Here is a 14,406-nt window from a genome sequence, read left to right as displayed (position 1 = left end):
ACATGCCTGCCTTTGGTCTGTATAAAAAAATAAGGTTCCTAGAAGGAAACCATAATTTAAGTTATTAAATTAAATTAATTAAATTTTAATTCAATTTAATTTATTACGATCTTCCAACTCACTGCGAACATTTGTACCAGTATATGTTTATTCAAATACTAAATATTCATATAGTGTATTCCCTCGAAATTGTGTGTCGATAGATCAGTGCTACACAGATACAAGATAGATAGATAGATAGATAGATAGATAGATAGATAGATAGATAGATAGATAGATAGATAGATAGATTGATTGAGATGTCAGATCACACCTGATACACGTCTGGGCACTTTGGAGACGTCACGACAGGGTGGCGCCACAGACTATTACCTTTGATTACTGCTATCCCATGACTTCTGGCATGTCAGTGTACATGCATATGCAGTTTTCAAGAGAGAAAACTTCAGTGAGTGTGATATCATGTACGTTCTCGGTTATGATCACATTACAATAGAGAGCACTAAAACAAGGTGTCAGAAATAGAGAATAAAACATGTATTCACCGCCTCGAATGACTATTTGATGAACAAAAAGAGTCCTCCGAAGGAAGGGAGAGAGAGAGAGAGAGAGAGAGAGAGAAAACAACAATTTCTAGAGATTAAAATGGATTGAGTTCTTGGGTCAAATAAGAATCACGTGTTCACAGAAAGTGTCTCGTGCAGAATGTAGTCTTCCTTGCCGGCTTATTGTTGCATATTGTGACGCAGAGAACAAAAGTCGCGGGATAGTGAAAAGAGATTCTGAAAGTCTACATTCTGAAGTCTGTAATATATGTTTATGCTGCAACCACTCCACTTCCAATTGTTATTCACTTCATTAGTTGTAACATTCTAACTTGGAAATATATTTCTAGGGTTCCTACATTGTTCCATGATGGACATGCTCCTCTAATTCTAACTCCACTCCAGATATCTTACAAAGTATACTTCCAGTAGGATGAAAGGTACTGTAATATAGCAAGAACGCTTTTAACATGATTGTTGATATCGTGATCACAGCTACGGGACTTTTTACATTTATGCGGAATGCGAATAACAGGGATGTGACTTTTCATATCAAACATTCCACATATACAGGCCGGGTTTGAAACTCAGCCACCACAAATGCTTTCTACAAAGTACTGTCATAGCTACAAGACAATAGTTAACAAACGTATCTGGGAAGGGCAGTGAAATATCTGCATACATGAATCTGCACTAAGCCCGATTGTCTGTACATTCGTTTCTTTTGTAAATTTTGAGACATTTATCCGTTTTAGGCAAATTCAAGATCATAACAGTGGATCTTACCTTCCCTGTCCATTTCTTTCAACATGACAAAGAAACGTATGAATATACAGTATTTGGATCAAACTTCATGTTTGAATTCTACATATCAGAGCATCTTTTGAGATACAGTATATTAATAATAATAATCAATTATTAATATTAATTAATTTTATTATTATCATCCCTGAAGGGAACGATAACGTATTTCAGCAATTGCGAATGTTCAGGTTCATTAAGCCTTTTCAATTGTGGAATTACCGGCGTTTCAGACCTATGTGACAACTGGCTCATCAGTTGGATCGCCATACATTTCCAAGACGCTGGTGGCTAGAATGTCATTGAGACAGCAAAGCAAAGCTTCTTTGTAGATAAGTGCAATTGATGAGCCCGCTGCCACACTGGCGCGAGCCGCTGGTAATTCTCCGATTCAAAAGGCCTAAAGAGTTCGAATAATTTAATAATGCAATTGCTGTACGTCCCACTAATGATATTTGGAACACGTCTAGTGCTCCCGAATGTTAAGATGTTAGTCACAGGGTCAGTTACGTTGCAACACCGATTTCTGGCCTAGCAATGGCAGACCACCTTGCTACTCATCATGGCTAGTATGCTTCATAATGGTGCCACCATCAGTTTTGACGGTTTTCCTATAAACACATAGCCTTCAGTGGCGCTATTTGGCATCCAACCAGATTTAACAGACAGAAATACTTGTACGGTTTTCAGCGGAGAAAAGTGCCGAAATTTTGTGCCGCAGGAGTCTCTTCTACGCGACGAAGAATGTACCAACATAACGTTGGTGTATATGACTCCATTCAAATACCACTGGACTGAGCCGGCATCGAACCCGCAAACTTGGGCTTGAAAGACGAGCCCCTTCTACAATCTTAGTCACTCAGCCGGGTAAAAAGATGTATGAAATTTCAAATCACTCTATAAGCTGAAGATTTACAGGAAGATCGAAACTGTTATTTAATGTTTTCCCATTCATTATCGATTTCCTGCTAAACCTATGGACTCATAGTAAAAGATCCGTTTATTTTACACTTTCTTTTTTGTCCAGAATATGTTTGTGCTGCTTCTTGAAATAACAAAGCAAATTCATTTTTTGTGTGAGGCTTATATTCCCCTGCGATGGATTGGTCCCCTTGTAGTTCGGCACTGAGCCTGCCGATCGGCAACGATGCAGTCTGCCTGAAAATTCGGCTCAAATGTCATCAAGATGATCCCGTGACACCATATTCATCATCGTTCCCATAAACTCGAGCGGCCAGAAGAGTCATGAACCCATCATTCTGTGGAATACCTGTACAGGCTACAGGCGTATTCGAACAGTGCTACTTACAGTAGACTGCTTATCCATTCTAATAGGTATGTACTCTGTTCTTCTCTGCTTTCATTGATCTCTGCTATATGGTAATATTGCTGTAGCTGAACACAAATTAAGCTGTCACCGGCGGGTACAACAGCTATTTCTTAAATATTTAAGCTGAATCACAGGTAGATTGTTGACTCGCACTGATACTGGTGACGAAAAGTGGCGCTTTTATAAAAAGATAAAGAAAAGAATGCCTGAGTTTTAAGGAAAAAGCAACTCCCCGTACAAAAAACTGCAATCTTCAGAACTGATGTTGTACATATAGTCTATACAGGTAAAGTTGTAGAGGATCCGCTGTCTGCAATTTCGTTTGTTATCACGGCGAAACGGCTGGATAGATCTCAACGAAACTTCATATTTAGAGTATAATCATCCCGAGGAAGGTTTCGATATGCATATGGCTTAAAAATGTTTGAACAGACCGGGGGAGGGGTGGTGGTATAGGGAAACCAGAACAGTTTTCTTCCATTCATTTTATGTAAAATCCGTGGATTATATGTGAATCGTCCCTTCATTATAAACAACTTTTGTTATGTACATAATTTCGCTTACTCTTCAAATGTCGGAGATACATGCTCTGCATTGAGTGCTCGATAGACAAGCTGTCTACCTCTTGACCGTATCGATGAGTTAAATGAACTTACTAAATTACATTACCACCTAATCGATACTTTATTATAAACAATCACAGTACATGTTTCGACCACTTAGTGGTCATCTTCAGCTGTATCCAAAAAACCTTAGATGATGATACACGAATAATAAGCACGTTAAAAACCTGGATCTTTTTTTTCCCATGGGAACTTTAAAAATGATTACTATTTAATATGTCTGTGTCTGTTAGGTCATCAGCCCAGAGGCTGGTTGGATCCTCAAATAGCACCACCATAGGCTATGCAGTAATAGAGAAACCGCAAAAATCAATGGCAGAGCTCAAATGAGGCGTACTAGGCAAGATGAGGAGTGAGGCAGTTTGCCATTGCTTTCCTCACTGGACCAGAAGGTGCCACTGCAGCACGACCGATCCTATGAGCAACACCTTTCATAACACTCAGACTCTGAATGCCATTACTCAGCACCACCCATACCCCAGCAGCTTCCGTATTGTCACAGCCATGGATGAGACTCGGACTTCAATGGAACCTACACTTTGCTCTGGCCTGTGCCAAGACAAGGATACAAAAGTACTGCATCCATCAAGAAATGGCAACAGGCGGGACTATTTAATACAGAACGAGGAAAGGAGGGGGTTGGGGGGAGGAGGGTTAAGGGGTGGTTAAGAAAGGATAGATGGAGTATATTTAAAAATAAAAATCCGTGTCTACAATGTGTCAAAACTTATTCTTCCAATTAAACACTTTTTGAAAACGTCTTTTAAAAGTCTATTGTTAGGCTCTTCTATATGATCACTGAATGACTTGAACTTGTATACAATAAAAGTCGATCAGTATTGCAGTCCTCAAGTGTTTAGTGTTTGTATGGAGTGTTGAATTTCTTCCTTGAAGGCTTCATTTAAACTGTGCTAGAGGGTTGTTAGAAGATGTTTGATTTACAGTTGTCTCAAGGTAACTTCGCTGTCGTACTGGGTGGAAGAGCGGTCTTCTAACTGGGCAGCTTGCCTCACGATGTTAATTTTGTGTATACATACGTCGTGTACTTCGTTTCGAGGTAAAGAAGAGGATTGCCTAAAGAAGAAGAAGAAGAAGAAGAAGGTACTAATGTAAGAATGTCAGAGGTAACTAATGGTGGTACTTCAGACAAGGAGAGTGGGAGTGAAAAGCCAACTGAAGAAATGACTTCACCACAGACTGCTGAGACTGTGATTGACATCGGTGCACAGGGGACTAATAGCAATGTGGATAATGTGGATGGTGATGTGAAAGAAGATTGACAAGGATGGTGAAAATTATGCTGCCTTCGTGCCACTCAGCCCGGCTCTTCTCTCTGGCCGTGAGATGTAGGCGTTTGGATGCTGATGTAGGAGATTGAGGAAGTAGGAGAGGTGTTAATGATGAAGGTTGGAAAACCAAGTTGGTTAATGACTTATTATATTGAGGGTGAATTGTTTCATTATGAATTATGATATATCTTGTTCTGGATGGTAGCACTGGAGTGTTTTCTGTGTATGTAAAATGGGCATATCAAAGTAAGAGTGAATGAGTGGATGTTTTTAAATGTAAATGTATAGCGATGGCGTGAATGATTTTGAAAAAGAAAGATGTGTATGAATAAATGAACTGTTAGTGAATACATGGTTGACTGATAAATTAAGGAATAAGTAACATAAGAATGAATGATTAAATGGGAGTTAATTATTTTATTGGAACTATTGGCCTTTTATTTCAAGTTTCTAGATGATTAAATTGAAAGTGAGTGTTGAGGCCGGCATGCGTGGTCTGAAAATAGAGGTTTCATGCCTGACTGACTGCAGCTTAAAGGTGGGAAAGCCTCATGCTTGAAGACACTATCCGTAACTGCTAATCGCATACCAGCGCGTAAGTCCAGTAAACGCTTCACATTTCTATTGGCTTCCACAGGCTATCTTCTCCACACTTACTCATTACCTTCTCATATCCTTCAGTTCTATTTCCAATTATGGCATTAAAACCGCCCATTAGCACTGTTTTATCCTTGCTGTTAACCGTGACTGTCACTCAAAACTTCATAAAACTTGTCAACTTCATCCTCATTTGCACCCTCACATGATAAATAGACTAAGACAATTCTCGTCCTATTCTTCCAACTGCTAAATCTACCCGCATAATTCGCCAATTTACGTGCTTAACGGAAACTGCTGTATTGTATGTTACATGCAATGATGAAAAGTCCGAGCACAAAATCTTTCCTTCCTTTTTTTTTAACACCCTGCTAACACTTTATAATCTCCTATCTAGATGAGAGCCACGCAAGCGTAAGCACAGTACAAGAAGACCGGAGTAAACACATTTATTTTTTATAGGGTGTGGTTTGTGTGTACTTTTGGAAGTAATCTAATCTATAAGGAGGCAATTCTGTAAGATTACCGGTAATACATTCTAATTCTATACCCATCTCGTTCTCGTTACTTCCCCTTGTCCGAATATCACTATCATCCAGATGCATTATTATTATTATTATTATTATTATTATTATTATTATTATTATTATTATTATTATTTCGTTCCTTCTACTACACAAGTACACATTATGACAAAACCTGAGGCATAAACAGCCCTTGAGGGTTCTTGGCCCGTCCAGACGACTGCTACCCCACAAAATGACCAACAATTATTAGGGGGACACGTGGTCAGAATGATGACTTACTCAGCTGTATTGCTGGCCGATTCACTGCCTCTTAATACGCCTAGTTGATCACACGAGACAACCCTCAGATCAGGACTAAAATCCTTACGCCACCGGCTGAGGGGCTACTTTTGCACCATGACAGTAGATATGAGAAATTTAGGGACAGTAACAAAAAAAACTGCATCATTAAACATATCTTTGGTTCCCTCTTTTCGTCTCATGAGGTGCACTTTGGTTCCACCAAATCTATCCGGTTACGTTTTGTTAGTGATGGCTTCATATGAAGAAAAAAAAACATTTAAATGAATCAGCAACCATCAATTTCGCGACATATTCCAAAGGTCAGACCAGTTAAAGATGGGACAGGATTAAATCAGAGATTCACCTCAATAATTACCCGACAATTCTTCGTAATTAAAAACTAAGTTCGTAATCTTTTTATTCCTTTTATGCAATCAACTGTTGTCTAATACACACTTTCTACGTGGGTACTGACAAGTGCATTGGTGAAAAGTTTCAGAGAACAGCCCATCAAATTTCACAATCAGTGCGCTGTGTAAGACAATGCAAATAAACTACAATCGGTTAAAGAATGGAGACAAATGCGACAACATGGCAAACGTATATAAACTGTAGTTGATTTAAAGGCAAACGTAAAACATACAACAAACCAGTTTACTGGCGACAGCAAGATATTCTCCAATCATAAAACATTAACAGAGAGAAAAATTAAACGTAGAGCAATCATGCATTAAAATAAATTGTTGACCAAGCTTTCCAAACCAGATAATATTTATCTGCTTTTGTAAAGCAAAGCTAAACCCACACAGTCCAAACGAATTCTCATATTAAAATACTACATGTTGTACAGATCATGAATAAAGTCAAATCGGGATCCAGTGACACCACGCGTAGATAGGAAGATTCGCTCGTCGAAACTATCGAGAAGTGGTGCAATAAAAATAAGTTTTAAGGACTGCCAATTACATTAAGTTATTTCTACTTCAAAGAGTTTCTGATAACCTTTGAACAAATGTTTCATAATCATGTTATTGGTTTTCGGCGACGCAAAGGTGCCGAAATTTTGTCCCGCAGGAGTTTCTTAGGTGACGGTAAATCTACCGACACGATGCTGACGTATTCGAGCACCTTCAAATACCACCGGACTAAGCCATGATAAACCCTGTGGCAGGTCCACAAGAGCAATGTATACCTATTAGCCCCAGTGTCAGTTCTACAGAGTTAGTCCCCATAAGAGCAAGGTATACGCATTGGCTGTTGTGTCAGGTCCACAGGGTTAGTCCCATAAGAGCGATATATACGCATCCGCCCCTGCTCGAGTAAGTAGACATAACTACAGGCCCTGGGTTACAAATTGTAAGATCCTGAGGAAATTTCAGTTGCGCGCGGTAGCCATCTTGTTCATTAGCCTTAGACCACCACACTACTATATTATATCCCGAAAGGCGACGAAGGGACAGGAAAGGCCTAGGAATGGGAAGGAAGCGGCCGTGGCCTTAATTAAGGTCCCAGCATTTGCCTGGTGTGAAAATGGGAAACCACGGGAAACCATTTTCAGGGCTGCCGACAGTGGGGTTCGAACCCACTATCTCCCGGATGCGAGCTCATAGCTGCGCGCTCCTAACTGCACGGCCAACACGCCCGGTAGAGAAATACCTCGACTACCTATCGATACCACCTTACCGCATTATACCCAAACCAGCGAGGTCAATGAGGTGGATGCATGACTCCAAAAACCTCTATAGAGTTGCATGACTCGTATGTGTTAATTTGCGTCATGCAGATGACTGATTTCTTCTATAACGGCATAGATACCTTAATGCACTCTTAAAACAAATACTTCATATACGAAGACTACGCGTGATAATAATCTGTACGAAGTCAATAATAATAATAATAATAATAATAATAATAATAATAATAATAATAATAATATACAGAAAACACGTGTTAGCACAGTCAGTTGAAACTCACTACTAAGTGACCAAGCAAACACAATACCAGTTGTGAACAGAACAACAGGAAATGTGTTCAACAACCTGAAACAGTCCTTGAAGTTTCAACTGTCCATCTATCTGATTTGAGACATCCAGCAATTTGAGGTTCTCAGCATTTTCAGATACTGGTTTTGCGTCGCACAGAAAATCACAGAAAATCACAAAAATTATGTTCGGGGTTAACCGATGGTGGGGTTCGAACTCACCATCTTCCAAATGGAAGCTAACAGCTACACAGTCCGAAACGCCTAGCCAACACTTCCTGCAAAATTATGCGCAAGTTCATTAATGAAAGTTCAACGATATGAAATAATTAATTGTTTTATTTAAAGAGAAGTAGATGGAGACGAAGATGACAATGCTTAGACTCAGTTTATAATGATTTAAAGATCGGATATATGGAACTCACAGAGGCCACAGAGCTAGTTCAAAATAAGAGGATTTAGTGAATTCGTCGAGGCTTGCAAACTGAACGCTGAAAGGCATAAACGTCTATAATGTATGTATGTACTTGTTTTATTTATCAGTACAATAATGATTATGCACCAGATGAGAAATCTGTGAGTTATGGGAATACTAATAATAGAAGCCTCCGTGGCTCAGACGGCAGCGCGTCGGCCTCTCATCGCTGGATACCGTGGTTCAAATCCCGATCATTCCATGTGAAATTTGTGCTGGACAAAGCGGAGGTGGGACAGGTTTTTCTCCGGGTACTCCGGTTTTCCCTGTCATCTTTCATTCCAGCAACATTCTCCATTCCCATTTCGTTGCATCTATCATTTATTAATATATCACTTTGGGAGTGGCGACCTCATCGTAATAATAGCCTATGTATGATTCATTCAACATCCCCGACCCGATCAATGACTGGAAAACAGGTTGTAGGTTTTCATTTTCAATAATAATAATAATAATAATAATAATAATAATAATAATAATAATAATAATGTTCGGAAGAAAGCGACCGTAGCTTGTAAAATACCTATCAATTCAGCATTCGCCTGTCTTTGAAGTGGCGACACGATGAAATGGAACCATATATAACCATTTTCAAGTAGACAGGCAGGATGGCGAGGGTGGAATTTTAAATTCTTTAAATCAATAGTAAATTCTTTAAAAAGCCGGTAAGCTATTATTATTAACCTCTAGACTACAGTTACGAACACTGCCATCCATCGTCGATGGTGAAGAGGTACTTATCTGAGGTTTTGGGAGATGATAGAAGTAAAATTCGAGACAGGAGCGACATTTCCCTTTTATGTCTGCTATAATAAGCAGCATATGTTGAAACCACAGAGGCCTCCGATGGCTGAGAGTACAAACACGACTGACATCATGTGCGAGGTACTAACTGACGGATCTAAAGGTTGATTGGCGGTGTTAGCAAACATTTGCCTTTATTTACTACCGGAGGTGATGACTGGGCAGGTAATATACAACCATAGTGTGCTTGCCCCTTCACGTCCACTATACCCACTAAACGGTGTCTGCGGCTTTGATAACGCCCTATAAACGTACCTGAAGTGACAGTTAAATAAGTATGATCGATCATGCACAAGAAGACACATAACAAAAATATCATACACATTTGCATCTTTAAAAAAGACAGTTAACCTTTGAGCATTCATTTTCTGTGAATTAACTACGCGTCTCCACAACTCTTTTTAAAAAAATGCTATTTATTCGGGGCGTCGACCTAGAAAGATATTTTGCCCCTACTTTGCACCATATGTAATGAACCTGCGTGTATTTGGAAATTGCGGAAGTGTAAAGTGTTGAATGTGAGGAAAGGAACATTAAGGACGACACAAACACCTACTCCCCAGGCCAGAAATATTAATAATTTACAATAAAAAACCCCTGACCCGGCCGGAAATCAAACCGGAGCCGCCGGGTGACAGGCGGACGCGTTGCCCCCTACACCGCGGGGCCGGACTCCACAATCCTTTATTTTCAACTAGCTCTGTGGCCTTGTTTAGTATCTTATCATTAAATCATTAAAAACCGAGTCTAACAATTGTCGCATTGGTCTCGCTCTATTTATCTTAACCTCCACGTCACAGTCCATTGTCTCCTAAGTAAAACATATCCACCTACATCGCTTCACATGACCCCACCTCCGAATAGCTTCATCCACCAAGTTCATTCCTAACTAAGCCTTTATGAACTCATTCCGAGTAACCTCCTGCCATTATTGCCAACTGTTTGTGCCTGCAATCATAAGAACAATAATACATTGTGACATTAAATGACTTTTTGGAACGTTTTGAATAACTTCCATCAAGCAGACTTAAAGGCCTACCGGCAGCTAATTAGTACTCTGGCACATTGTTTGTACAGTAGCTTAACTGCAGAACCTATCGCGTAAAAACACGATATTCCGCTCAAACCATTAACATGTATTATACAGGTGTCCCATTTATCTTCACCAGTCACAATAAGTCCGTACCACAGCTCCAAATGAGGAAGTGTTTCACACAAAATTTGTATAACTAGAAGGAGGAAAACACTCCCCGGGAATTAGCTTGATAGCATTATTTATTAGTTAGATATGAGCACTAACATAAGCTTTTTGAATTGCACTATGTATTTAATGGTCTAAGGGTCACTGAAGCTCGTCAAAACCTAATCAAAACTGTATCACAACGTACCATTCTAATAAACTGATCGTTAAAAACGGCACAGAAACTGGGACTAGGAATGTTTTATGAAGACCCGTTGTTAGATGTCATTCGGCACGATTACGCTGCATGGTACAGTATAGTATAGTGATGCCGATTTGATGTACAGCTGATGTAAACACTGCAGGTACCCACAGTTGCGTACCCCATTCCATGGAGGTTGCGCTCAGAGCAAATAAGGCAAACTGTTGTGGTGCTGGTCAGAGTCCTGCAGCCAGACCCACCCCGCAACACTTCAAAACCCACGGGCTCCGGCAGCCCAGCCCGTGCAGTGCCGTTCTCTTCTGACGCGGCAGCGTACTGGCCCACAGCACTGGGCTCATACAGCCCACTGCAGTCACCGCACTGGCGGGCTCAGCAGAATAACCTTGAGTACTTCTCCACAATAACACGTGCGCCGTGCACAACGAAATGTTCACGTCACACTATTATTCGCATCATTCACTCTACGAATTCCCGTACGCTAATAACATACCGGTACTTTAAAGGTGGCTAATTGCATTTGGAAATTAAACGGTAGTGATTTCTCTTGCACTGTAATAATAATAATAATAATTGAAAACAAACATAAACTGTATTATAAACTAATATTCGTTTGCAATTGACATCAAGTTAACTGAAAATGAATATAAATAACACGAAGCATATTTTGCCTATGTGGTTTTTCCCTGACCCTTCAATACCACACCGTAACACCACCCAACCAATAAAAACTCGCCTGGTAACGTGTCTAACATGGAAACAGGCAGATACTCCTTGTATCATTTCCCACTCTTCCCAGCTATCTCTTTCTACTTAGAACTAATAGTATGTCGGAGGCAATGTTTATTGAGTCGATTGCCACGACGGGGGAGTGGGCTACGGGGGCCCCCCGTAAAAAAAAAAAGGGAGAGTATGCAGTCAGTCGTCCAGCGGCTAGCTACACCTTACTTCAGAAGCGCAGAGGATGCTCTGTATAAGCAGCTTACTGAACAAGTGGACTGAAGCTAGCTCGTGAGGTTTCTATCTCTGGACTCGCTAACATCCTTCCAAACTTTACATTCTCCAGTCTTCAGCTCTTGAATGAGCACTCCGACTTTGCAAGTCATTTGCTATGCAACATATCTTCCTCAGCGAGTCTTCATTTAGTTTGTGTACTGGCAACGTGTAAATATTGTATATATTTATAGTGTTGTAGTGACCTGTTCATGTGACAAAACCGTCCGTTCTATGAAAAGACGTTTTCTTTAGCAAAAACTGGACTTTGAGTTTAATGTGCCAGTGGCACATATTTCGCAATACTGTATCACTGGGATTCTCCTTTAATATAATTTTGTTTCGTATGTGTGAAATAACTCTCTTCATACACAACACAAACATATGATGTGACGACTACTCAGTTATCAGTGTGCCGTGTGCAGACGAATACAGTGCAGTACACTGCAAGTTGAGAGTTGCCGTTTGTCGTAATGGCTATGTTATTGGCTTTATGTCCCACTACTTTTACTGTTTTTAGAGACGCCGAGGTGCCGGAATTCAGTCCCGCAGGAGTTCTTTTACGTGCCAGTAAATCTACTGACAAGAGGCTGACGTATCTGAGCACCTTCCAATACCACCGGACTGAGCCAGGATCGAACCCGTCATGCTGAGGTTAGAAGGTCAGCGTCCTAACCGTCTGAGCTACCCCACGAAGAAATGGCTGATATGCACCTAGCCTATGGTGCAACAAATGCGAACGGGAGAGAAGCCTCACCCTAATCGCCGCTAACCTTATCATTCAACCTGTGTCCATTGACAAGCGACTGCGCGAAAGAGGGAGCGCCGTACATCAGATGCACAACGCTGGCGGAGTGCCGTCGGTACGGAACTCGGAGTTTGAAGAGGCTGCTTTAGGAGAAATAAATGATAATCCAGTACGAGGTTTGTCGCGAGGAATGTGTGACGCTTCTCATATGACGATGTGGAGGGTATGGAAGGACCACCAATTGCACCCTAATCAATAGTGATCGGTGCAAGAACTAATACCGCTGGATCACCCACAAAACTAACATTTGCAAGATGGGTCTTAAACAGCTATGGGAATATTCCACACTTCTTGTCATCGTTCTTTTTCATGGATGAAGCTACATTTACGAGAGAAAGCGTGGTAAACTCAAGAAATAACTTCTGGGCGAAAAAAAAAAAACCCTCGTGTGATAGTTGTGTGCATATTTCAGCACCGATTTAGTGCCGGTATTTGGCCGGCATTGTTGGCGACTATTTACTCGGGCCGTATGCCCTTCCTCCTCGCCTGAACGATGAGGAATACTACCATTACTTGGTAGAATCACTGCCTGGATTATTAGATGGCCTCCGAGCTCGGCCGATTTAACTCCCATGGACTTTTTCTTGTGAGGACTTTAATATATGCGAACCCCGTAGAAAGAGAGGATGAACGTGTAGCAAGAACACAGGCAACTTTTCAGGTCGTTCGTGACACGCCACACATCCTGAACAGAGTCCAAAGGTCGCTACTACGCCGCTGCAAGCCGTGCATCGAACTAGAAAGGGAGCATATTCGACATTAACTGCGATCAAACCATTGGGGCGTATTATTCCTTTGTTCAGTATTTCATTCCATTTATAATGTTCTGAGTAAAAGAAAGCACGATCGTGGGGCGGCAACGTTGTATCTTCGAACATGTTAAATAATAAAGTTACTACGACCACCAGACGAGCGATGAAACGATTCTGGTGCATTCCTTGACTGACAAGTGTGTCTTAATTCCAGTGTGTTCTTGTACTGTGTGTGCAGTTACGGGTATTTTAAAAACGAACTGTGTATACTGCCTGTAAGAGACAAGGACAATCCTGTAGGAAACTTATCCATTCGCGCGGATCATTATCTCTGTCTCCGTCTATCATACACCCCCACTTCCCCTCCCTCCCCTTCTCTGAAGCACGGCAGCGGCTTGTACGCTGGCTCAGCAAATATGGCGACTTCGTCAATTGAATTGCGAGCCCGAAAGTAACAAACCAACGTCATTTTCTCCGCCAATCCTATTGCGTCATCGTTCTTAAGAAGCCCTCTCAAATCCACGGTATTGCTAAATTTAACCCTCTCTCACACCCCGCGTATGATTGAAATACAAGTCTTTGATTCATTATTTGAAAATCAACTAAATTTAGAACGCTCTGATCAGTATCGGTAGCAAGGAAATTATATATAAAACATACTTTACTTTTGGCTTACCAATAGAAAAGAAGGGTAACTAAGTTACAGGTAGCTTCAATAAACAATTTCACTAAAATCATTTCGTCAAATGAACGAAAACAACAGTACGCCTCAAGAGGAGGAACCCAAGTTAACGAAGAATTAAGGGCGATGTTGGGAAAGAAGTTTCTTCGCAGTTACCGATACAGATTTACATCTCATCAAGAACACATCAGTTTCAGTCACTGAAATTTGCATTTATTTCTCAAACAGTTTGCTTATTACAGTGTGAAGATATTAGGTGAAATATAGGAAGAATATGTGTAACTGTATATAGGAATGAACTTGCAGCAAACTAAGGAGGACTATGCTCTAAAAACGCAGGAGCTTCTGTAATGCTTCAAGAGACTCACTTCAATTTGAATTCTCTTCAAAACGGTAAAGTTGAATTAGCCTACTCCTCTCCTGCCACAGCAACTAATAGCAAGCTTTCAGCTAAGACTTAGAGAGACGTGCATTTAAAAAGACTACATCCATAGAGAGAGACCACAGGTGTGGACTT

At 40.6% G+C, this 14,406-nt stretch overlaps 1 protein-coding gene across 2 annotated transcripts in view; it reads right to left on the bottom strand.

The window, feature by feature from the left end:
* Positions 1-14,406, bottom strand: part of fry (Protein furry) — a 1,574,680-nt gene that overhangs the window by 1,172,371 nt on the left and 387,903 nt on the right. The window lies entirely within an intron of this gene.

The sequence above is a fragment of the Anabrus simplex genome, chromosome 5 (assembly GCF_040414725.1).
Source record: "Anabrus simplex isolate iqAnaSimp1 chromosome 5, ASM4041472v1, whole genome shotgun sequence".
Taxonomy (NCBI): domain Eukaryota; kingdom Metazoa; phylum Arthropoda; class Insecta; order Orthoptera; family Tettigoniidae; genus Anabrus; species Anabrus simplex.
This window is presented reverse-complemented; position numbering and strand designations above follow the sequence as displayed.